The sequence below is a fragment of the Lissotriton helveticus genome, chromosome 8 (genome assembly GCF_964261635.1).
Source record: "Lissotriton helveticus chromosome 8, aLisHel1.1, whole genome shotgun sequence".
Taxonomy (NCBI): domain Eukaryota; kingdom Metazoa; phylum Chordata; class Amphibia; order Caudata; family Salamandridae; genus Lissotriton; species Lissotriton helveticus.
The window spans coordinates 1,186,652,703-1,186,680,234 of record NC_136069.1 but is presented as its reverse complement, the minus strand read 5'-3'; the positions used below and the strand labels follow the sequence as shown (position 1 = coordinate 1,186,680,234).

Genomic DNA, 27,532 nt, shown 5'->3' with positions numbered 1-27,532 from the left:
ATGCTAGTTTTTTTTGGAAATTTCCTGGCTAGGCAGGAAGTTATGGAAACTGCTAGACCAGATAAGAAAAGGTCGGTTGAGGGGGTTACATTCTTCACCAGGCCAGATTTTTGCCACACAACTGTGGAAAGGAGGTGGAAACTTAGGCAATTAATCACTCCGTTCCAACGCCAGGGCTCTGAAGCTTATCTGATGTATCCATCTAAGCTGAAAGTTATCACAGGGGGGCGCATCAGAATGTTTTTTTCGGAGATAAAAGCAGATGAGTACCTCACAGAAATTACAGAGTCGCAAAAGGCCAAAAAGAGTAAGGATTCTGTACCAGCATAAGGGTCATATGGGAAAAGACAAGGAAGTATTGTATATGGTGCTACACGGGTAGATGGGCAGGTGGGAGAAGGGAGAAGGAGGCGACACTGCAGCAGCAAGCAGCCACACATAGGTCAAGATTGACCTATTTGCCTGTGACAGGGGGGGGGACAGCAAGGGAGGGGGGGTTAAGGGGGGGTTGGGGGTGGTGGGGGGGCGGGACGGTGTAGAATTAAGGGATTGTACAGCACAAGCTATGAAGATGGCTAGGAATAATCAGGTGACAGTAAATACTCTGTGGAACAATCAGGTGGCAGTAAATATTCGGTGGAAAATGATTGCGGGCTCATTTTCACGGGGCAGATGGCGATAAGACTTGCTACCATAAATATTTGTGGTTTGAACGATGGTGGGAAAAGGCAAAAAGTTGCTGCCTTGTGCAGATTATTAAAATTGGATATTATTTGTCTCCAGGAGACGCATGTGAGAGGGAAAGATAAATATCTCATGGATCAGTTAGGGTATGAAGTTTTAGCATATACGCAGCAAGATGTAAAAACGAAAGGGGTGGCCATATTTGCAAAAAAAGGTTTTGTTACAGTAAAGAGAAAGAGGGAAGATAACGAAGGGAGATGGGTGGTGGTGGAAGGGGAAGCTGCTGGAGGTCATTATACATTTGTCTCTGTATATGGCTTTAATGAAGATGTGCCTGATCTTTTTGAGTTTCTAGATACCGAGTTGGCACTATGGCCAGAACCAGTGATTTTATGTGGGGACTTCAATATTAATGGGCTATCAGGGTTGGGTATGTCGGGAGGGAGGATGAAGGGAGATCGTAAGAGGAGAACACGGAGGGCTATTTCTGATCTCATGGCGAACAACGGGTTGGTAGACGCGTGGTCAGCACACAACCCTATAGGAACAGGTAGTACCTTCTATTCTGCTCCCCACAAAGCTATAGCTAGGTTGGATTACTTCTTAGTCTCGAGTCCTTTAATACCAGATTTGAAAATAGAAAAGCTACCGCGGGTGTTCTCAGACCACAATCCACTGGTATTGACTATTCCTATCTCTCAGAACTACAACTCTATTTACAAAGAATACAATTGGACATTTGAAAGAGGGCTACTTAAAGAAGATGATTATGTCAACAGAATGAAGGCCTGGATCAGGCAATTCTGGGAAATAAATAGGGGGACGGCATCCATAGGCATGGTCTGGGATGCATTCAAGGCAGGGATTAGGGGGGAAACACTGGCGTATACTCTACATAGGAGCAAGAAAGAAAAAGGAGAATTAACCAATAGGCTAAAGGATTTAATGAAGCTAGAACAACAGCTCATACAGTCAGTTATAGATCAAGAACCCCTTGAGGAGATCCTATTAGAGATAGAAGTAAAAAGGGCAGAGACTAGTGAAAGATTGGCAAACAAAGCGGCGAGTAATTATTTAACAAAAAAGGAAAAATGCTATGAATTCAACGAACGGGTAGGTCATATGCTAGCAGTCCGCGTCAGACAAGACTTGGCTGCAGGGGAAATTAAAGAGATTAAGAATAAAGGGGGGAACGTTGTGTCAAAGGTAGAAGAGGTGAGGGAGGTGTTTAGGGAATTTTACTCAGAGCTATATGATCAAGATTTGATAGCGAGGGAAGACGAGATAGAGGACTACTTAGCAGATATTCCTCATAAGGAATTGAACGTGGAGGACAAAGAAGCTTTGGAATTACCACTGACATTGGGAGAAGTACATAATGCAGTAGGGAAACTACCCTCGGGGAAGGCCGCAGGGCCTGACCAAATTCCGGCGGAATTTTATAGGACTTTTTGGGACACCTTGGGGGTTGATATGCTGGAAATCTTAAGTCATGCACAGAGGGGGGAAAATATACCACTATCATGGGCCGGAGCTAATATTATAGTTATCCTGAAGAAGAATAAACCGCATTTAGACCCCGGCTCATACAGGCCCATTACGCTCATGAATGCAGATGCAAAAATCTATTCTAAAGCTCTCTCACTAAGATTAAGTAGGGTAATAGAGGGGCTGGTATATAAAACACAGCATGGATTTATACCGGGCAAGGGCACCACTCAGCATACAAGGAGAATGGTCACCATACTGGACGCTGTGGCCGCCGCAGGAGACCCTGCCTCGGCCATCTTCTTAGATGCGGAGAAGGCGTTTGACAGGGTCTCCTGGGGCTACCTGTGGAAGGTTCTGGAGTGGTTTGGGATAGGCACAGGCTATATAAATGCCATAAAAGCATTATATTTAAAACCCGTAGCCAAAGTGAAGATAAACAGAGGGTATACCGAGGGAATTTGTATAAAGCGCGGTACAAGGCAGGGCTGCCCGGCTTCACCACTTTTATTTGCCCTATATCTTGACCCTCTCCTGAGAAGATTAGAAGGGAATCTAAATATTCTCCCGATTAGCTTACACGCACATGACTATAAGACACTGGCATACGCGGATGATGTAGCGGTGGTCACCCCAGAACCAGGGTCAGCCATTTTAGAAATAGAACATGAGGCTGTACTCTTTGGTACAATTGCAGGCTACTCACTGAATAAGGCAAAAACTCAAATAATACTAAACAACTGGGTGAACTTTCAGGATGTGAGAATAGCACCTGAAGTGACATATTTGGGGGTAAAGATCACAGCTGATTTAGATAGGTTAGTTGAAATTAATATGGGTCCTCTACTGGCAGAAATCAAAACAAACACAGAAAGAATGAACAATTTACATCTGACCTTGATGGGTCGAATTAATGTAATTAAAATGATAACATTTCCAAAAGTGTTATATCTATTTAGATCTATCCCTTTATTTTTTGAGAATTTATGGTTTAACAAACTAGAAGCTATTTTGAATAAATTTATCTGGGTCAAAGGGAAGACAAGGAGAGCCTACAGACATCTAACGGCAGATAGAGAAAAAGGGGGTTGGGGGGCACCGGATTTTAGGCTCTACTATTGGGCTGCCGTGCTGCAATACAGCAGGGAGTTAATAGGTGGGGGAGGTAAAGATCATAGGTGGGAAACCGAGATAGGACTACCTAATGTCTATACTACACTTCTGGGCGAGGAGGCGGAGAATGGGTTTTTAAACTCAACTGAATTCACCTACTTTAAACATACAAAATTTAAGACCTTAAAGGCAGCATATAGGGTATGGAAACTGGTGGCAAAAAAATTTGGGTTGGGGAGATTTCACAACTATACGAGGCTGTACACAAACTGCTCACTACCAAGGGAGATCTTTAAGGATGTTACTATGAAAAATTGGTATAATAAGGGTATAGTGAAAATAGGGAATCTATTGGATAGTCAGGGCAACATATTACAGTTTGAAACGCTAAAAACAATTTATGGGCTAGAGCGCAATACCTTTTATAAATATCTTCAAATTAGGAGTTTCCTAGCACAAAAACAAGGTGGCCCAGCAGGGTTGGGGCAGTGCAAAATAATGCAATATATAGAAACTATGGATAATTGCACTATAAGACATCTATATTCGGAACTGAAAGTCAACAAAGTAGATGAAAGGGCGAAATATTCACAAAAATGGATTGGGAAACTGGGGTCAGGGTTAGAAACCTTTCAGTTATCCCTGGATTTGGGCAGAACAGTGCTATGCTCCGCAACCCTCCAATCACAGCATTTTAAGACAGTGTTCTCACTTTATCATACCCCGGCCAGAATCGCTCAGTGGGGCGGTACGACGGGAATTACATGCCCCCGCTGCAATTCAAACGCGGCGGATATTGTACATATGTTCTCGCAGTGCCCACAACTGTATACTTTGAAAATTGCAAATGAAGAGTTTCTGGATAAGTCACTCAGGATCAAGGTTAAACTTATAGATGAATTAATTATCTTAGGGGTGGCAGACACGGTAGAAGATATACCAATAGAGTTTATCTTTGTTTCAATTGCAGTCTACCGCATTTGCATAGCAAGAAATTGGTTGAATAAGGCCCCTCCCCTATTCCAGGACTGGATTGCAAGCCTTCTCTCTATTTACAACCTTGAAAAGGCAATTTATGAGAGGAAAGGTAGGAGGGCTAAAGTATTAGGTGAAAGAATATGGCAACCTATTACGAGATGGAAAAATAGCAGGATAAACCCGGAATAACGTAGGAAAGTTCGCTACAAAACCATAACCATTGAAACTATATGTTTCTTTCGGTATAGCTATTTTATGTCTATTGTGTTAAAATGGGTAGCTTGCACTATACACATGTTTGTTTTTTTTTGTTTTTTTTTTTTAATTGTTTAAGCTATATTGTACTGTCATGTATATAATCACCTGTGTAATTGTAATGTGCTGAAAACATATGCTGGAATATGTGGAAAAATTGCCGGAAAAATTTAATAAATACTTTAAAAAAAAAAAAAAAAAAAGAAAAGGTAAATGAATGCGGTATGATGTGCTACATTCAATGGCAGTACCTTTCACTATTTTCATTTTAAAACACTTTAATAATGTCTGTGGAAATGTTTCCTCTTATTAGTAGCAGTATACCAGCTCAATACACCAATCATCAACTAATGGATGCCCAGTTAACCTTGGCAAAGAGTCTGTCACTCCACATCACCAGGAGTGGCTCTGATTTGGTAACATTTGATCCGTTTGAGGTGCAAACATTTTTATTAAACATCTGCAAATTATACAGCAGATTCTAGATGATGTGGCAGGTGTGATAACCCCATAATTATGTGGAAAATGTCAGGGCCACAGAATTGGATCATTGCAATTGCCCTGTTTCTATATCTCAGTCCTACAATCCCGAGTGTCTCAATGTATTTGCCAAATGTCCAATTTTCACGCTTGTTTCTTGATATCGTTCTTTAAGACGTGGTTCAGCCAACTTGTATGGCTGTGTTTATTATCTGTCTTTCCGAGTGAAATACATGTATTTATGATTCTTTGATTGTGGCCCCAGGAGACATTTCCCACGGGTGCTGATAGCTTCACAAGGGTTGCTGTGCCTTTGAAATGTAATGCCAGGGCTGCACTTGCCGCTGGCTTCTCATCTCTTAGATGTTTAATTTCATTAATTCCTGATCACTGACAGTTGGGCTCTGGAGCAAATCATTCACTCTTTATTCTTTTTTGCTTTCGTCTGGTTTCATGTGTCAGTCTCTTTTATTGCATCATACACCATTTGATGGTAAAACGTATCCACTTGTAGATACCCTCTTTCAGATGTCATCCATGAAGCCATTGTTTTTCCTACAGCTGTAACCCACCTGAGAGCTCTCATGGGTGTGCTCTGTTCTCTGCATGGGATCCATTGTGGTGCTTGAGTGCATGGATTCTGTTCTTGTGCAGTAGGCTGACCGTTGAGCTCCTCAGCCTACCTTAGGAGGGTAGGAGGAGTGGAGAGTTCCTCTAATGGGGATAGGAGCCCTAACCTTAACAGTCTGCCAAAGCGACAGGTATGATGATATTCTGTTCTTTGAGGAGAGACACAGCTGTAGAGTAAGGCGGTCCCCTGAAGGGCCCTTGAAGACCCCTCTTTAAAGGCCACACTTTCATGGGTATCATAAAAAAGTGTATGTGCTATGTACTGTTTTAAATGCAAGTTTCCACCAAAGATCACATCCTTCTTCAGGAGTGGAGATGGTTTTTGGGCTCAGGCCGAGGAGGTTTGGGGGGGTTCGGGATAGCTTTTTTAATTGGGGGCAGGGTTTTAGGCCTCAGTGCAGTGGAAGGGGTTGGGGTAGTTTTGGAAAGAGGTTGCTTTTTAGGGCTCAGGGCAAGGGGAGGGGGTTGGGGTACTTTTAGGGACAGCTCGTGGGGGGCGAGGGGCAGGGTAGGATATGGTAAGGGGCACGATTTTATGCTTCAGTGAAGGGGTAGGGTTAGGGTATTTTTAAGGGCAGGACAGGTTTAGGCCTTAGGACGGGGGGACAAGGTAGGGGGTTCAAATTTTAGAGCTGAGGGCCGGGAAGGGGTGGTTGGGGTAGTGGTGAATTTTAACCACACATACCCCCTTACCATTCACGCCTTTACAACTAAAATGCATGATAAAGGCATGCGTGGTTAAGACGCATTCGTGGTTCGGGCTGCGTGGTAGAGGCACATGTGGTTTATCCATGCGTGCCTCTGTTATACAACCGCTCCTTGGGCTAGATGTAGAAATATTCAAAACAAATACAGAGGTAGGTATTGAAATGATTTAACCCCTTGCATGTGGGGCTCATTCCCCCGCTGTGCTGGGAGGAGGGGGGGCACGCACAGTGACCCGGTGCTCATGACGAGCTCAGCTCGTCATGAGCCACGGTGGTCGTGTGCTCATGACGAGCTGAGCTCGTCATGACCACACCCGTTTGTGTAGAACATTCGCACAGCAGGGGAATTAGCCCAGCGTGCGAGCGTTCCAACAGTCATGATGAGCTCAGCTCGTCATGAGCACACGAACACCGTGGCTCATGGCGAGCTGAGCTTGTCATGAGTGTTCAAGGGGTTAACTGTCTCGGATATGTGAGCATGCTTGACAAAGGTTTGGAAGAAGACAGTGCTTAGAACATTTGCAAGGCGTTCACTGGAAAAATATTTTCGGGAAAACTGCTTTAAGTCGGTGATCCTCTCGCTATTTGATGCTTCTATTGAGGCAGGGTGTCTGCCACAACCATCCTTACAGAATAGCTAACAAAGTCTGTTACTTAAATACACAGGGCCTCATTTATGAGGTTGTATTGTAGGGCAGTGCCACAGGCCTCCCTGCTGCGCTGCCCTACGGTAAAAGAAAAGGGCAGGAATGCGCCGTATCTATGAGATTTGCCGCATTCCTGTCCTTTTCCACTGTGCCAGCGCACAATGGGCTGTCTAACGCCAATGCCAGCACCTCTGCACCATGGCGCAAGGGTGCCAGCGTTGAGGGGATGATTGTTTTTGCGCAGGAAGGAACACCTTCTTTCACAAAAACAATCACGAGAGGCTTTTTCCTTTTTCTATGTGTGCTATGCAGCACACATAGAAAAAGTAAAAAAGAGGAGAAATAAAGATATTTCTCCTCCTTGTGCCTCCCTTACGCCTCCCCTGGCGGGGTGTATGTTTTTGGCAATGCCTCCGATTTACAATTTCTCGTAAATCTGGGGCATTGTCAAAATGCCATGGATCTTGCTGTGAACGCCTCCAGGATCACCCCCATTGCACGCCCCATTAACGCAGAAAACCGTTTACAGGGACAATATTTTCGAGGTAGCGTTATGCCAAAAAAAGTGGCATAGTGCTGCCTTGTAAATATGGAGCAGGCTCCTGCGCCACAGACGTCACAAAAAGTGACTTTCCGACGGCGCACACTGTGCTTTTTGCAAAATATTATTATTATCAAGGTTACTATGCTTTTCCCATGCATGGATGCTTAGGGTGTCACTGGAAAAAATGTACTGGAGCTGTGTGTACCCGTAGATTGCGTCAGAGGCAAGTGTATTTGGGCTGCTGTATCACGTTCTCTGCTAACAAGCACTGAGTGCAGAGGGGCCTCAATGAAGCACTGTTAGAGGGGCCGGCCGGCTGATCAGAGGAAGAATGGATGTAATGGGCATCACAGGCTCACTCCTACAGCTGACGCGAGCAGCTGGAGTGCATCCCTGGATCCGCCAGGGACAGGCCCGGTGGAGCTGGCGTCATTTCAAGTGCGCCACAAACACCCGGGTCAATTAATTACGGGGCAAGCAAGGCCAGCTGGAATCCAACAGCAAACGTAGTTTATTTTTCTGTATTGCGTGTCACCGTCCCCCATTCATCTCCAGTTTCCTGCCAGTGTCCCCCCTCATTGACCGAGAGACAGTGAATGCGCGAGCTATTTAGCACATCCTTGAATTAACATAACCATCTGTACTCCTTGCGCCTCCGAGTCCGCTGGCAGGCCCCCGGCCGCGTTGGTTTAGCGCGTGATGAAGTAGTGGGAAATCACGTGCATTGATGAGGGCTGCGAGGCGGGAGCGGGGCTCAGCTGCTCGCCGCGGAGCTGGTGCAGCGCGCGCTGTTCTGGCTCCCGAGCGCGCCCGTGCTGTAGGGGGCAGCTGCCGAAAGCGCATTCTAATTGAGTGGTGTCATTGGCGCGCGCTGTCGCTATTAACCAGCCCGGCTTGCGGACGACTGATTGTAGCGCGTGGCATGTATTGAGTTCCCCACCCTCCTATTGTGTCAGCGAATTCAAAGACTTCGAGTGACTAAACAGAAAAGTGCGTGCATGCCCATGGGTGATGAAGCTGTGAACAAGTGATGTGATTGATTGAGAGTTGCAAAGGGCTTGGATTGTCGTTCACTTGAATGTGAAGGCACCTGAGGCGTAGGGGTGCGTGGGCCTTATATTTTCCCAACAATCACGCTGGCATCAGGGCACAAGTCATACAAAAATAGAAGTTGGGGGATTAACCTAATCAATCAGTATGCAAGTGGCATTACGGCGCGTGAGGCGCGTGACATCACAGCGTGTGACATCACAGGAAATGGCATCAGAAGAAGTGACATCAGATCTTAAGCCCTCATACATAGGTTTAGCAGGCCTATCATGAGTACATTTGAGCGCATTTTGAGTATACTTGCAAACCCTCCTGATTTAGCCAGAAGATGCACACTTTTGTAAGCTTCACAAAAAGCAATGTTGACTTTTGTCAGCGTAAAGCTTCCTCTACCCATAGTGCTTTAGAGAAAAAACCTGTGATATTTAAATTATTTCAACGGCTCCTCAGGGATAGTAAGCGCTATGTAAATGCTGTTTATTTTGTGCAAATACTGGGAAAGATCAACACATCTAACATTCTTAGAGTGAATGCATATATCTTAAACAGAGCATGAACAAAGTGAAAAGATGCCTCTCTTAAGTATGTGTGAAGTGCTAACAAGGTGTGAGCCTGTTTCCCCTCTGCTGCATCTGCTTCTAGGTATAAGGCGCCTGACTGATACCAGCCAAGAGAAGAGACTCCAACAAAAACAGGCTGATGACCCCTCAGATTCGGCTTTTGTAATGGGGGATAACTTTCAGGCACTGCTGAAAGTGTCCTGGTGTTTGGAAATTACACCGGGACTAATTCAGTATATTTTTCAGAGGGGCCCAACTTCTTGGCAGGGTGGACGGCGTCCATCCTATGAAAAAAGTGGGTGGACACCATCCACCCGCCTGTACCCCCGACTTGTGCCCAGGCTGGCATGTTGTGTTATAATACATTATAGGACATATAGCACAAGGGGGGCTTAAGGAGCAGAGGAAAGGGAGAGGAATGCAGATTCGTAGGCGTACTAAGTGAGAGAAAGCAAAGTATTTTGTTACATAACCAACATTTATGAAGTCTTTCCAAACAGAAACAGAATGGGTGTGGGTTTTTGTGTCTAAAAATACCTGGTGAAATCTGACAGATGCCTCGCCATACCCGAATGAAAGCACCTGCACCCAATTATTTATCAAAAACATTTTTTATTGGGTGGGGTGTAACACCCCCTCTCTCCCCCGAAGTAACTCCTCTGGAAGCACATTGTGCAGTGGTGCAAGCTCTCACAATGTTTTTTATTACTTGTTTGCTCCCTCCACAAATGCGTTTTAGTTTAGTGAACTACATTAAAATATGCTGCATTTGTTTATCTACCACTGAACATCATCACCTTTTTCTCTAGACTGGGTTTTTACTTTGCACATCAAACTTTAAATGTGGGCCAGTGGCGTAACGCAGAATGATGGGCTCCCACCCCTGCAGTATGTGAAGATGACCCCCTAAGTCTTCCCTATGTTAAGGATATTCATTGGTCTTGGGGTGAACCGGTTGTTGCCCTCTGAAGGGTTGGTCGGTCCCCATAGGGTTCAAGCCTCCCCCAGAGGTTGCAGGGACTTGCGTTACGCTCCTGTTGTGGGCTCGCATATCTACTTGACAAATACAGCTGTGGTCTGCCGCAACTCATCTTTGAGTGATTTACTCAAACTCGGTTAAGCAGTAAGTTTAAAGACATATGAAAGAAACGTCCCATGTCAAAGCAGTGTGCCTACTATCATTCTGTAGTAGATAAACCTGGAACATTGTTGTGTATACTGGAAAGATATCTGAGTTGGTGTGTGAATGTGTTGCTGAACTCAGTGTGCAGCCTGGTACTCATAGGTTCAACCTGTTAGGCAGATGCAATCTGCAACCATTTGAGGTCAAGAAAATGTGCACTACTACAACTATTATTACAGTTTTCCTGGTGTGGAATAATGAATGGATCAATGGAGTGATGAATGAATCATTGGGCAACACCAAACACACTGAAAGCTATCAGTAATGGTGTCCTCGTCTGGAAGAATGCATGTAGATATTGCCCCTCCCGCTCTTGCTGGAGCCTACATAGGCAATACTTACCCAGCATTCCACCTGAACTACCAAGCCCTCCATATGAAGGTTGGCAATTTGGGAAGGAGGGAGGGGCATAACGAGGACAGCACAACCAGCAGGTCTCAGGCCAAGCTCTTCTCATGCTGCTGTATCACTCTTGCTCCTGTTTTCTTCTTGCTTTTCCCCTCATTTTCACTGCTTTCTCCTTGCTTTTCCCTTGTTTTTTGAGTGCTTTCTCTTTGCTTTTCCACAGTTTTGGAGGGATTTCTTCTTAATTTTCTTAGTCTTTTACTGGTTTCTCTGTGTTTCTTTCCCTTGTTGTTACTCCCGACTGATGCTTATTTTTCCCGCCTCCCTTCTAGCCCCGCCTACTGCCTTCCAGCGCCCCTCCTTTCACCCAGGACCTACTTAATGGAGGTTGCAGCGGGCGCTCCCAGGGGCGCGTGCAGCAGGCATGGGGCTGGTGCGCCGAAGCCAAGCCTGCTTGCACCCTTCTGCGCCTGTAACATGCCCAGAGCCAGGACCCATGGTCCCTGACTCACCCGCAGATACGACCCCGCTGTCCTCCATGACCTGAATGGTAAACGACCCAGCAAACGCTGCTGCCATGTCACACTGCACTCTAAAATAGGACCATTCTCCTACACCCGTTGCACCTTCTCTTGCACCAGCATGACCACCATCATGCCACAAAACACCAGTCCAGAAATGACACACCGACTCTGCTGCTTACTCAACGCACCATCCATGTGTAAACATACCATCATATTATGGAACCTTATTGCCACCCTCGCGCTCGACATCTTCTTCCTCACAAGACCTGGCTCAACCATACATCTGCCACAGACATTGCAATGGCGATCCCCGACAGATATAAAATCTCTCACCAGGACAGCACCTACAAGCCAGGAGGAGGAACAGCCATCATCCACAAAGAGAATATACAGTACACCACCAACAACACCACCACACCTATGGAACACCTCAACTTCAAGCTCCGCACTAAGAACAAGACAACCATTAGAGGCACCCTTGCATACCGACCCCCCTGGACCTGCACTCCTGCAATACCATTGCAGACTTCATTGTGTCCCTAGCCTTAAACTCCAAAGACTCCAACTCACCAACCAGCAACTCATGACATACCTGGAGCAGAACCAGCTACTCAACGCCTCCCAATCCGACTTGCACAGCAATCACAGCACCGAGACTGCCCTGATTGCAGCCACTGATTACATCCGAGCCCTCCTCGAATGAGTAGAAACAGCAGCTCTTATCCTCCTTGACCTCTCGGCAGCCTTCAACACCATATCCCACCACATGATGATCACTGCAGTGTCTCCCAGGGCTCAGTCTCAAACTCTTAGGCTCATATTTGACCCCGCTGGCCAACACCATCAGATCCCACAGTCTCAGCATAATTTCCTATGCAGACGACACCCAGCTCATTCTCTCACTGACTGACAACCCCACCACCACCAGGACCAACTTTCACAGATGCATGACAAGCATCGCCGACTGGTTGAAGAGAAACTGCTTGCAGCTGAACACGGACAAGACGGAACTACTGAACTTTGGCAACAACAGCAACACTTGGAACAACTCCTGGTGGCCATCAGGACCTGAACCACTACCTCCGATCATACCAGGAACCTCAGACTCATCATTGACAAAAAGCTCACCATGAAATCACAAATCAACGCCATCTCCTCTGCTTGCTTCCTCACACTGCGCATGCCATGCAAGATCTTCAAGTGGCTACCCCTTCACACTAGAAACACCGTGACACAAGCCCTCTTCACCATCCAACTTGACTGTGGCAATGCTCTCCATGTACGTATCGCCGCATACCTCCTACCAGTGGCGGCTGGTGACATTTGAAAGTGGTGCGCATAAAAGTTGCAGATGTGTGTTGCGTTGCAAGTGAGCGGAGCGAGTGTGAATGTCCTATTCTCCCCCTAAGAAAATTTGGGGAAAAAAGTGCGCAAATGGTACATTTGAAAGAAAATTTGACAAAGCTACATGGTTTAAAACCAATTGTGAAAGTGCAGTCATACATACCATAGTTAAAATGACCCGACACGGCAAAGGCCAATTGCTAAACCGTAGTTATACACCATTACATGCCATTTACATGGCATTCCGGCAGTCACCCTAGAACTCATTATTTTTAGAGCTGAACTAAGGATCCGATATTTATAAATGTTTTATTCACCATCTCGGACTACTGCATTTTGGCCTGGGTAGGCAACATAAATACACACACGCAGACAGAAAGACCACTTGTTAGTGCCACAGATCAGGGCCAAGTGAGGAAGATGCTAGCAAGCTCCAGTTTTTGAATAATTAAAAGCTGGACAGACTAGGACAGAAACATTGCCAGGCATTCATTCTTTGCAAGGGAACTAATAATTTTGGACAACAAGGAGACTGAGAAAAATGTAAACCTCTTTGTGTGGCCACAGTGTTTAACCTTTGATTTCTTGTTTGTGCCAGCCAGGCTACCATTATTTTGTAACTCGTGTGATGCAGTAAGCAAAATGACAGGTGTACATTTGTGTTCTAAAGGGTGTCCGAAATACTTCAGGGATCATGTCACACAATCCAACATAGCTCACATAAATGTATTGGCATTTCATTTTTTTGCTAATAAAGCTCTGGAGCTTCAGTATCAGAGAAGCAAAACTAGCAGAAAGCTCAATGCAAATCAATGTTAGCAATTAAACCATGGCTGGTGAGTGCAGATGATCATCCAACCTGCTCATCACTGAAAGGCAGACTAGACAAGTATATGATATGGAGTGTGAATACACACAACAACAGAGATTAGTCACTTTTCTTTTAGCAAATTGTGCAGTGAATTATCACCATCTTTTTTGACTATTGCACTTCCATTGAGTAAGGTTAGGCCAAGTTGCCAGAATCAGCATCATGAATGGTACAGGGAGTATGGTCTGCCAGAAATGATGGGGCGGATTTATAAGGAAAGTGACTCAATGAATGCCGCAAGCCATTTGGCTGAGCCGCACTGAGTCACTTTGAAAGTACAGCGATGTGACATATTTACAACAATATGTCACATCTCTGTGCTTCCCCCTTTGCAGGTGTGCTAACTGCTGCAATGTGCCAGTACGGGCACCCTTGCACCATGATTCAAGGATGCCTGCGTCATGGGGAGATTGTTTATGTGCAGGAAGGCTTCCCCTTCCTGCACATAAACAATCAGAAATGGTGTTTTTCAACTTCTATGTGTGCTGCATTAGCACACACAGAACTTGCAAAACGTCATTGTTTTACTGATTCTTTACGTGCAGGAAAGGACACCCTCCTGTACATAAACAATGGATGTATGACGTTACAACGCATACTTTTACAACACCTACCTTTACATTGCAAGTTTTACAACGCATACCATTACAACGCACAATGCTTTTGGGCGCTGGATAGTGAATAGTTTAATTTACTATTCCAACTCCAGTCCCCGTGGATAGTAGGGAAGGTGTTGGATAGTACATTAAACCTATTCCCTATCCTAGAGCGCCCCCCAGCGCTATGCGTTGTAATGGTTTGCGTTGTAAAAGTTGCGTTGTAATGGTAGGTCGTTGGAAAAGTTTTGTTGTAAAGGCTGTATACCATAAACAATCACCAGAGGTGAGATCATCTTTCTATGTGTGTTGCATGCATAGAAAGAGTAAAAAAACGAGGAGAAATGAATAAAATTCTCCTTGTTGCGTCTCCCTACGACTCCCCTGGGGAGGCGTAGCATTCAGACGCATTTCCAGATTTACGATTTCTCGTATATCTGGAAATGTGTCTGGGTCCATGGGTGTTGCATGGGAACACCCACAGCTACACCCAAGAACGCCCCTTTCAAGCAAAGTGCTGCGGATAAAGGGGTCATATTTACAAGAACAGGAAAAGTCACGCAGGGTGGCATTTCCTGTCCTTGTAAATATGGGGCACTAAAATGCGACAGCGGTGCATCACAAAAAGTGACACACCGGTGGGCCAGGGTCCTGTGAATCTGCCCCGATGAGTATTGTCTAAGTATAAAGTAAGCTTGTGTCTCTATAGACAAGTTAGTTCTCTAAAATCCAGCCTCCTTCCACTTCTCTGACTGAAGAGAAAGAGATTAAAATCCAGAATTACTTTTGGGACCTGGAAGCAGTTCAGGACTGAGGCAAATGTTGCACTATATGGACTGGACTAGGTGGAAGTAGAGTCAGTAACACGACGCAGCAAGTGATACACAGCAGATACCAGGAAGTGATGTTAACAATCAGCTTTACATGGATCTCCTAGGGGAAGTCTCTGATGTTTCCTTTTCTCTGGTGCAAAATGTGCTGTGCCTCAAATAAAGATTTCTCTTGAATGCCATGGTACAAATATGTATGAACAGTCCGAGATGTTTTATTTTTACAAGTCAGGACTTTGCAAGCGACTTAGGAATTTAAAGCAAGGCCAGATGAAATTACCTTCCTCTGGACCAGCAGACTGGCATATTTATTATCAATAGGATTGTCTCTTGTTGTGCTGAGTAAACGTTTAGTGGGCCCTCAGTTCTGACTATGGCAGTTAAGACCTTATCAATTCTGCATTAGGACTGGATTATTTTATTGTAGCAAAAACCAAACAGTGTTGATCTTAAGTCACCTTAAGCATGGCGACCACGGAAGCCTCTAGGTTGAAGATAATCCTAATTTTCCTCTTCATCATTATAATAATCAATAATACCACAGGGGCATATTATCAATGACGGCAATAAAATTATCGCCGCTTTAGCGGCGGGAAACTGCAGCTCAAACGGCGATAATGGGCTTGATAATATGCCCTTGTGAATTCCCATAGCAGCCCAGGTTAACACCAGAACTTGGGCTTCTGTGGGAATTCACAAGGACATATTATCAAGCCCATTATTGCCGTTTTAGCGGCAGTTTCCTGCCACTAAAGCGGTGATAATTTTATCGCCGTTCTTGATAATATGCCCCACAGTTCAGAATCACATAATTTGGAAACCTGGTACCCCCAATTCAGCCTCACTTCTATTTGAATGGCAACTCTCTATGGCCACTTCATTTCAAACTTCTGAAATAGTGCACAACTTGCAGGTCATACAAAACTCAAACTTTGTCTCTGATGCCTCAGGTGAACATCACCAAAAGTCCATACTACCATCTAAATGTCCTCTGCAGCTGCCTGTGAAACTCACGCCTTAAAGGATTACCTTTTTAAGAGCAGGTGCCACCTCCAGAAATGATTACTGCAGTGGATTCTATGCAGGTCCACCAGACAAGATGACGAGCAGAGTCCAAAGAGCACATGCCAATCCTACCCCCTTTATCCTTGGCTTCCAGTTTACCAACCAGCTATCACATGTTCTGTTGTCTCTCCACTAGATCCCCACTAAACACTCTGTCAGATTGAAACATTTTCCCTTCAACACAGAGCTCTACATGGAGATGTAAACAAAAGCAATTATAAAATACAAAATATATAAATTAAGTTAATGAGACAGTCCTTCTTTCTTAGAAGACCCTCGACAGAAGCAAATACATCTGCTTTGTCCGAGATGAGCTGAGTTCTAGCTCATGTAATGGACTCTGAAGGAAACTACATCACCTGCAGTTGTTTTTTTTTATCCGAAAAAAAGGCCTAATAAAGGAACAATGTCTGATGGGGGAGACAGTTTTATTGACGATCTAAATAAATACCTCTTTAATTGACTGTAGACATAATGCCCTTGAGAGACAGAATGGTGAATGCTCTTCATGAAAGGCCTCAAATATGTCTTCATCAAATTAACAGCCAAAATATTTTGCTACTTGCAATTGTATGCACTATAGCAGACTAATCCAAAGGTGGGATAATACCATAACCGGGTAATTCCTGCAGGCTCTGCTCTGCCTACACATCCCATACCAGGTGACTGGATTACACTTGAAAGCTATCACACTAATCAGCCAAATTCAAAGAATCTATTGTGTGCCAGAGAAAACATTACACTGTCAGAAGCATCCGTGCGAGAAGGATGTCTACTTACACTGCCCAAAGAGAGGAACTTGCAGTTTAACAGCTAGTGAGCTGACCACAAATAAACAGAGGCTGAGATTAATTCTAGCATTCCACACATCGCTTTTTTTATTTCTCACTGCGATGCCCTGTGTGTGACAGGTATGGCCAGGTGATAATACCTAAGTAGGCTGAAAACCCATCTCGTGTTGCTTGTGTTCCTGTTCAGCGGGGAGCTGGCATGACAACTCCAACTAGAGCAGGACCAAGGCTTATTTGCATATCACTGGTTCCTGTCTGAGATGGAATGGTGGACAAAAAATTATGTTTTGGAACGCAGCCTAAGTAATTACCAGTGGCTGAAATTGCTCCCATCATTCCACCCATCACATTTGTTTTCTCTTTCTCCTTTCGTTTACAGGGACTTTCAAACTAGATCCAAAAAGTTGTGTTGTAGTCACTACCTAAACTAGCATTAATGGCTAAAAGATATGCACCTTGGCTTTACTAGTCCTTTCTCTTTTTCTAGTCTCCATTTGGATTGTAGGCCACGCTGTCATGTATTTCAAAGTTCCGCTGTTACAGCACAATTCAGAAACATAACTTCTCATATCTTATTGCATAGTGGTGATTGTCATTATTTGTTTGGTGAAAACCTCTTCCACACTTTGAATCAATGCAGCACTCAGGGACATATTGTGCATTTCATAATACTTTTAGTATTAGTGGAATGCTATTCACAAACCTACATGTGGAGGGTCCACCTCATCCTCCTTTTTCTGTGTGGAGATCTCTGCCCCAACTGCAGAGACTCTGCACATGTAAGGTCCGTTGTAGTAGTCAATTTAGGATGGACAGATATGAGCCGCTTGAAAATGGGGAACACTTACTACAGAATGGGAAGAGTTAAGAGAGGAGTAAGGAGAGGATAAGGAAACATTAAGGAGGGATTTTGGGCTGCACATGCACCCACCCACAAAAGAGTAAGCTCATTCTACTCATTCTACTCAAAACTGCACTGTTAAAGTTACTACAACCAAAAAGGCCCAAGAATGGTAGTAACTGTACTCCAGCTCTGACCTGGAGAAATTCCAGCTCCATCCATAGCCAACAACTGGTACTACAACACACTTCCATAGGAAATAAAGGGGATAGGGACATAAAAAAACACTCATAGTAAATAATTTTAAATAAAATTAATTTATTGACACTAGTTATAAAATAAATGTAATTTAATGGGAAAAAAGTAAACACATTTGTACATATTTTAATTTAACATAAATGAATTACCTTTTTAAAAAGGCAAAAATGAATGCCCCATTTTCTTTACTAAAATGTAATTAAAATACCCTTAATTAATTCTATACACCATGAATAAAATGTGTTATTGCATAAAACATTGTTTTATTTAGGTGGGAATTTGTTTATAATTTATACCTCATAAAAATAATTTAAATTACATTTTATATATTCAAAATAATGAAAAGGACAATTTAAATTAAGCTATTAATCAGCTAACGTTCCTTATATTTTCCTACAGTTAAAATACATGTATAAACTTGTTTAACATTATTGTTTTATATTCAAATCGTTTTTTAAAATATTTGTTTAAAGTTTAATACACTTTTATAATGTTCCCTCTAATTTACCATACAGCAATCCCTGCCCTGGTGGTGGAGACCTACACCTATATGTGAAAAGTTACTAGTAGTAACTTTCATTTATTAATGTATTTACAAACATATTATTAAATATATTAAATTATGTTTTAGAGATACATTGAAATAAACTCACCTATAGTAGAATGTTTGTATTTATTTATTATGCATTAAAAATTACACAGTCATTTATAGAATTAATTTAAATTCATTCAATTGTGTAAAAATCAATTCAAATTATATTTCTTTTTAAATTGAAAAAGATTACTAAAATATTTTATCATTAAATAATAGTTATTATAAAAATATGTCTAATGTTTTAACCTTGAATTTAATGTGGTTCTATTCTAAGTCCCTGCCTATGCTTCAGTGTCAGTGGTTGGCCATATGTGATGTTGGACTTACAACTGTTCCTTTATATCTGTAGTAATTTTACTCTTGTGATTTGGCTGTACCCCCTGTTTCAGAAGGTGGGGATATGTGAATGGCAAATAGCCAAAAGCAGTGAATTTGCTCCAAAGTGTAAGCAAAAACTTAAACTTGTAGATTTACTCATGAGTAAGGTTACCTTTGTGAACAGGCCCCCTCAGTTTGTAAATCGTTCTTTTTGGACCTCAATAATGGACCATAACAGTGTTAGTTTGTAAGCAGTTTCTAATCATATAGGAGGAGATCTTTTCCATCCACAGTGAATAAAGATGATATTAAGGGGCCGATTCCGATCCGGTAAAAATCTCGTCCGTACGATTCACATCCGTAGCCGTCTCCGTACGACTCGTACACACACCGTACGACTCGACGAGTTCGATCCGGACCGGGGTTTCAGGACGCGATTCGTACCATCCACGTCAGGTAAGGGCGATTCATACGGAAAAGCGCACATTCACATACACACTGTACGGTGCGTATTCCCCCATGATCGCAGGGGTACGCACCGTACCCCTGCGATCATGGGGGGTACGCACCGTACACTCAGCAGACATGGGGTACGCACCGTACACCCAGCATACATGGGGTACGGAGCGTACACCCCAAGTTTGTGGGGTACGATGCGTACCCCCCATGAACACAGGGGTACAGTGCGTACCCCTGCGATCATGGGGGGTACGCATTGTACCTGGGGGGGCTGTTCCGTACCTGTTTCGGGGCGAACTCTGCTTTTACGGCTGTTTTCAGCTCCCGTAGAAAAAGGGTCGTACGGTGCGTACCCAACACTAATCGTACTTGCCGGTTCGGAAAAAGCAGCCGCGAACCGTACAGATGTCGCGTACAGCTGGTTCCGAGGGAGATCCATACGGGGATTTCATTCGTAAGGTCTCTGTACGATTCGTACAGAGTCCAGCTCCTGTTACGAATCGTACTTCGTCGTACGTACGGGGGACGTTGCAGGGTACGATTCGTACGGGAAAAACGCTCCGAACGGCAATTCTGAGCACTTTTTACCGGATCGGAATCGACCCCTAAGTGAGATATGGTCAGCTGTTTGTACCTTATTTTTGATCAAAGAAGCACATAGCTCAAATGATTTCAGATGTTGACACAAGGGATTTTCTAACAGTATCTCACAAATTGTGGATCAAGAGACAAATCATCTAACATGAGGTATCTTTTTAAGGAAGCTGTCTTAGCAGAAAATATCCATGTATGTATGTGTGTATATTTTAGTATTTCTATAGCTCAAACCTAGCTGGCAATTAACAGAGTACTGTTGAGCCGGCAGGTCTCAGTGGTGCACACCGATGGGGTAGAGTGAATGGTATCAGTGATATGTTCCTTGAAAATATGGGTTTTCTGCTTTTTCTTGAATTGTATTAGTATTGTTGAGCATAATTTAAAAAAAGTTATAGTTCTGCATTCTCCGATGCCTCATTAGAGCACTTTCCCTTTCCCTTGATGCAGGTTGGCACGTGTAGGCGTTGTGAAAATAATAATAATAATAATAATAATAATAATATGAAATTTATAACGCGCTCAGCTTACCCGGGGGCATCCCGGCGCGACAGACCAGAAGGAGAGACTCAACTAATCACTACTGTGGAAACAAGTAGGTCTTAAGGAGTTTCCTAAATAGTAGGATCTTGGGCTCAGCACGAATCTTGAGGGGCAAAGAGTTCCACAGCGTCGCCACCTGCACCGAGAAACGTCTGCCCCCAGTACGAGCTCTCCTAACTCTCGCTGACTGCAAAAGACTGAAAACCAATATTTGTTAAATGTATTGACTCAGATATGGAGATGTCGAATTATTTTTGTAATCTCTTTGTTAAACGCGACATTTCTACAATACTGTATGAGCCTCCAAGTAATGGAGTGGTTCTAAAGACACACTAATTTACTTTTTGACGCGAAAGTGTGTGCTCTATTTGACCCGAGTGTTGAATTAGTCACGATGTGTGGCCAAGAATTTGATTTATATTGACTTATGTCAACAAAGCTCAAGGTCATGTAACAGGGTCAACCTCTTGCCTGTCATATTTCAGAGGAGGGGGTCCACTAAGGAGACTCTGGCTGCTTCAGTGCTGTCAAGTCAAACATTAGCTTCTGTTGAGATATTTATTCTGTAAACGAAGTACATATATTTCACAGCAAAAATATAATTGGCACATTTAAAAGGTGTTCTTCCACCAGTTTCGTGACGACGGCCACCTCTCTTCTTGTGTCTTTTACCAGGTCTAAGAAAACTCACTCCCTCGTGATCTGAGTGAGTGTTCAGTTCTAAGTAACTTCCCCAAATGTGCGAATATTCAGAGCAATTTACTGATTTAGCTTCTGTTCTTTCTCCTTTCTGCCCACCACTTAAAAATGTATGCATTTATTTGTAAACAGAAACTTACATAGCAGCAACGTAATACATTAGATCACATAAGGACTATTGTTCGCATCTTGTACCAAAATTTGCCACTAATAATAACTAATCCTGAACTGTAGTGAAACCTACCCTCAATAAGCACTGATGGGAAATTTCACATGCAAAGTAAATTGCTCAGTTTCCACCAACGCTCACTGTAGTTGAGCCTTAATAGGGGCTGATCAGTTGAAAAATAATTGCACCTGGCCATCTGATCTATCTAATGTTTGTAACTGTACAAGTACCACTCAGCTACAATGAAAATGCTTCATATGTAGTAACTCTATTTGCATATCCTTCATGCCTTGTGTAGAAATCAAGGGTTAATTGAGGACCTGCTTAATAAAATGCTGGTGTTCACGATGATGTTTAATAAGTGAATAAATGGTAACGAGAGTTAATCAAACAGTTTTGTAAGGTATACTAGATCAGTGGTGGGTGTGACTGGGACATCGCCATGTTAGTACACTACTTATCAAGCTTCTGCCTTACCTTTTCATCATCACTCATATTTCCACTTTCGTGCAAAGAGCGACAAAGGCATTTTCGTATATTGAGACAACATTGTTTGGTCCAATCCCCAAGTCTCCTGTTTCCAAGATCAGTAACTTCGCCACTAATAGACATCTCAGAGAACGTCAAGCTGATGGACAGTGAAGGCTTGTTAGAAATCTGGGTCAGAAGATGCCAGGGCATTCAAAAGTAACTGGGTCCAAATTGTGTGAACTGAGATAGTTTGTTTCTGGTGTCCTGTTGTCCCTGTACCATGCACCTTCAAATTGAGAGCCAAAAATCCTTTCTAGACACTCAGATTTCAGCAATTAAACAAATAACACTCAATAAAACAATTGCCAGTCGTTGGCTTTTATTATATAAACGAAAAGTACTTTAATACGCACAAAACAAAATGCTGCACACCAAATTACAAACATCTGCAAAATGGCAGGCGTAAAAACCAATGGGAATGCCCACTACAGCACTAAAGGAAGGTCAAAGTGGTCAACTAACACGGTAAATGCATAGTAGACACAAGAGGTTTGAGGCATCTTTCACTGGACGTGCGCCCCTAAAACCAGAGAACCGCATCTAGTCCATGAGTAATTCATGGCAGGTGTCCAATTATACAAAGTCTGCCTTACTGAGTTTGTCAAAAGCGTGTTCATTATTTAAAGCCATTTCCAGCCTAAGATTCCACATGGACAGACTGAAATCAAGGCAAAGATATGAGCAACTGAGACAGGAGCTATCCATTTACAAGTACAGCTGGAGCCAGCAAAGATGGCCGGTCAATGACAAAATGCATGGATGCCTTCCCGAAGAGCAGAGTGATGGCTTGACCAACAGTTCACTAGGCTATGTGTTCCGGTATCAAAGAACAGCCCTCAGGCCTGGATTTCCTGGAACGTCAATCAAGTTTGTTTTGTTTTGGACCCACACAATTATCAGCTGATTTGGGAATTATGATAAGTTCTGGATACTTTGTAGGTAATACTATCTTCAGAAGGGGACCGCCCTTGTGGGAACAAACTCAAGACTCATGGAGTCATGGTCAAAAGAACAAAAAAGAGACTGCGTTCCCCCTGGCATTCCAAGCCGACATCCATGTACATCAACGCTTACATTGTGGAGCTGCACTAACCCTGGATCTGATTCAAAGATGGACCCATTCAATAATACAGATCCCCCATTAGTCCTCTATTCAGTAGAATAAATGACACCCTTGAGCAGAGTTGATCTGTGTTCATTTAGAGGGTATTAATAAAGCACCAATGCAGCTTTGAAGTGCTGATTACTATTCTTAACTAGAGGTATGTGATTGAACCAGTTTTATTAATTAATTGCGTTTTAACCTCTATAGTCAGATAAGGAATGTAGGCACATTCTGGAAGAGTATATCTCTTGCCCACAGTTAGGAAGGTCTCTTGGGCAAGCCTAAAATGTCTCATCTGTGTTTGGCAGGCTGGGGGCATGCTTTTCCAAATTCTAGTCTGAACTGTGCCTCAGTATGTTTCAGTTTAGCAGCATTTTAGTCTCAGGAAAGCTGAAGCATCCATTGTGTCAAATACTGTGAATTGTTAATTGGATTTGTGTACCCACAACATTTGAAAGCAGGTGTTACAGCTGTCACAGTTTCTTAACCCGACATGTAGACATTTCATGGGCAGAAATCCTCTGACCTGCAACCCCACACCAGCTAGCAGTCAGCACACTACAAGCAGAAATAGACGTGGACCTTAAAAAAAATATGCCGAAGTACCCGTTTGATCCTGGGCCAATGTGAACTGCTGTACTCCAAGCATTGAACTTGTAACAAAAAAAACACTCTCATCTGTCGTGACAGAGGGCTTCTGGCCTGCTGCCACTGATTGGCGCTCTGAAGATTGTATCGATCAAGATGGTGGGCGCCCCTGTATCGAAAGAGATGTGTGTGTGTGTGTGTGTGTGTGTGTGTTATACCCCAGGCAACCACCCCTTCCACCATCTTTTTAGGTTAAAGGCAGCTGTTTTTCACCCTTTATGTGTTCCATTCCTCATCTTACCTGCAAATGACACAGTCAGAGATTTTTCCTTCAATCGAATTTCCTTTTAGAGATTATTATGTGTTTGGTCATTATTCATCACAAAAGGATTAAGTGAATTAAGGTGTGTTTGCTTATGCGCATTTTACTGGGATAGACAAGAATAAGACTGTTCTTCATAAACAATCTATTATTTTCTCACAAAGCTGGCTCAGTCCTCTATTTAAGTGGAAGAACATTTTGCAGCCTTGTTTTCTGGGCCTCGTGCTGAGATGATTGAATGGTAGCGGCTACACTGACGCTTGTATGGTTTACGCAGGAGGTAGCCACCCTGCTGATCAACTTGATAGCACTTGCATTGTTTGATCAGACTTCTCAAAGGCTTGCTAAATTACCATCTCTGGGCCTCGGTTTGACCCATGATGCTGGCTACAATGGATAACTATCCCAGAAGACAGTCTAACTCCCTAGGCAGCAATGTCCTATTACTTACCGGTAATCTTCATTACTCCGGGTCCCGTAGTCCTCGACACCTTCATGGATTATCTCACTTTGTATATGAAGGTGTCGAGGAAGTAGGGACCTGGGGGTAATAGGTTGGTTAGAAAAATACTGTATTGTAGTAGGAGCCAATTCGACCTACCAAATGGACAGCAATCACAGGGATTAAGATTTGTTGGGGTCAGTATCTGCAACATCTTTATTTCTTTTATAAAAGCAATCATTTATTTAAATGCACCCATTGTCCCTGAAAGAAAAACGAGATGCATTTTAAAACAAAAAGAAAAGTTTAACACTGCCTATTCTAAAAATTTTTGCAAATGGGTAACGTATTACTGAATCACAATTTGTGTTTGCTACATAGCAAAAGATCTTTATGCAATCGTAAACAGCTTGATTTTGCAAATTTAGGCAAAATTGACTGCAGCACCTCAAAAACAGAGTAATCACCTGGCTTATTTCCATCATCACTTACTGGATTGTTGATTCTCTTAAAAAGGCATGAGGCTTGTTGCAGGACTGAGATAGCCACCATCTGTGAATTGGACTCGGAGGCAAGCCCAAAACTAGAAGAGAAGCCATGAGGAGCAAAATGACTAAAGGCAGTAGTATCCTGGCACCGGTGTGGCCCATCATTGCAAAGGACAATTCTTCCATTTAGCTCTGTGATTTTGACAGTACTACTGTCAAAAGGTCCTATGTCTAAAAAATATATATAGAGTTGGCATTGGTCCCACACCTTTCAGAGGTTGGCTTTCTTCCATCAGCCTCTTGCAGTCACTGGCTCAGCCCAATGGAGTAGTCTTCTTTCACATAATGCTATTGGGTTTTAGGGTGTATCCTTCCGCCTTCACACCTGTGCTTTCACTGAACTGCATAATGGACTACTTTATATATGCTTTCCCTCAGTTCTGGTGCTCTTCTGTCTGTTTTGCTTTAATGTGCTAATGCTGCATGTGTTAGCACATTAAAGCCAGAACTATTGAGGCAGTGGTTAATTTGTAAAAAAAAATACGTGCCAGTTTGCACCAGCCCATTTCTCCTGTTAGTGCCACCTAAAACAGAACCAACTACTAATCATGAAAGTGGGGAGAGGATGTGGCGTAATGGCCAGAGCTGTCGACTTCGGAGCTGGGGAGCCAGGTTCGAGTCTCGGCATCAGCTCAACGTCCTGTGATTCTGGGCAAATCACTTAATCTCCCATAAATTAATATGTCCTTAACTGGTGCTCATGAAAAGCGCCGGTGTTGATGATAAGTGCTGGTGCTGAGCACCGGAATCCACCAGCTCAAATTAAGCACTGTATTGAGGTAAGCTCTTTCTGCCCAGCCTTGCAATAGTGTCAGGCACGGGTGTGTTGAGCAGACCGCTGAGCTGAGCTCACCCAGTAGAACCTCAGGCCCCAAAAACTGTATCTCTGTACTTTTAGGACAATCAGCAGTGCCTTTACACGTGTTTTTTTCCAGGAGATGTTTAAGTGACTACCATAGAGAGATTTAAAGATTGCAGGAAGAGCTAATGTCTATTTTCATACCCCTCCAACCCACGCCCAGCCAGGCACTCAGGAGTAAAACAAAGGCAGCTCTAATCACAGGGCAATTTAAAGACAGATTTATGAAAGAAACTCGATTTTTAGGCTCCCAGAGAAGTCATTTCTGTTCTCAAGGAAAGGTGAACAAAACCGTGTGTAATATTAGAATAATTGCTGTATCATAATGGCATTCTTTTCCATCTCTGATGTTATTCCGGATGCGGTACCATTAAATACTAAATTAAAACTAAACAAAGAGACCAAAATGATCTACTAGATGTGGGATCATGCACATAGCAAGTAATGTCAATCAGCACTTAATTGCCGCTGGTCTTTATTACTGATGCTTATGGGCACCAATTTTTGGGGGCCTGGACAAAGACCAAAATAATTCGCAAAATGTGGGATCCTGTACATGACAGTGGCTTCTTATTCGATGTCTTACTTTCCTCTTATTGTGTTTTTCCTTCTCCTGGAGCATATCCTCTTTACGATCCTTTTGATTGACTGACTTGTATCCTTCCACTGCTCACATTTAAGGAACTACTTCTTCTTTTTCATTCAGTACTCCATGAGAGTGCATGTGTTTTGTAGCTCTCTCCATCTTCTGCTGCTTCACCCTTTAGACCCCCTGTGGTATGTTTAGCCCCACCCCTCGCTGCCTATAGCTGAAGAGCAGACTTTAAGGGATGTTTTTGTATTAGCTCCTGCATTATACAGCTTCGGCGCACAAAGACTTTTATGGTGCTCCGGATAAAACCATCTGCTGCACTCACTCTGCTGGTGTCCGAGGCAGAAGGTGTACTTAGGATCACTCTTCTCCTGAAGGATATAAATCTGCTCCCTATGTAAGGGCACAGGAGAAAATGGCTGAATCCTGTGGAAAGTAAATTGGGATGTGGAGAGCATTTCCCTTTACTTTCTAACACTTACTTATTCTTTTTTTAATTCTGTTCAGAATTTCCTGAGTGAAAAGAATTTGAAAATGTTGTTGCATCATCATATTTTTGCTTTTCCTCAAGTTTTTTAAAATAGTTTTTCAGTTACGTTTTTTAACAATGCTTTACAGACATATGTGTGGCAAAACAGCAGTTTGACACCTGTTGAGGCCTATTGGCTTTGTCATTTGAGAGTACCCCTGGTTCTTCCACTCGAGTACTCGAGCTCTGAGGAGAATGAAGATGGCTTCCACCACTCTGTCCTTGAGGGTGAAAATTGGGGGAGCTCTGGCCTCCAGCACACCTTTGGGTGTTTCAAATCATTGGGCACTATTTGAAATGTATCCTATATTATACATTGTATCTATCCCCTTTCGTTCAGTTCAGCACAGTGTCAAAACTTACCTGATCATGTTAAATAAAAACATAACTTCCATGCTCTTAATCTCAACTGAAAGTACCATGATCCAGAGCAAGAAAGTGTTTATTTGTAATGCTTGCTCCCTTAGTGGTTCAGGCCACCCTGGGCAACATATAGACTCCAATATTGTGGCTCCCTGCACTTAAACTCATCTCCTGAAGAACTCTAAGCAAATGTCTTTCTCCACATCTTCAAGACTGTCCTGAAACCAGGCCTCCTTTTTACCAAGAACTATAGTAGCAGAATACTCCCCTTCTTGCCCGAAAAAAACAACTTTTGCCCAAGCGATGACAAACACTACTTTTTGTAAAACACATCAAGTGCATTTCGTCCATAATATCTCTGTTTAATGTATATATTTCTGTCGTTCACCGTTTAGTATCTACACTACCCCTAATGTAACCACCCAAATGACACAGGTGCCTTGTGCCTTATCTTGTAACTATGTCCAAAATCTCTAGTAGTTATGCTTCCCA

At 43.2% G+C, this 27,532-nt stretch overlaps 1 protein-coding gene across 1 annotated transcript in view; it reads left to right on the top strand.

The window, feature by feature from the left end:
* The window catches only part of SH3RF3 (SH3 domain containing ring finger 3), a 786,031-nt gene that overhangs the window by 256,893 nt on the left and 501,606 nt on the right, over positions 1–27,532 (top strand). The window lies entirely within an intron of this gene.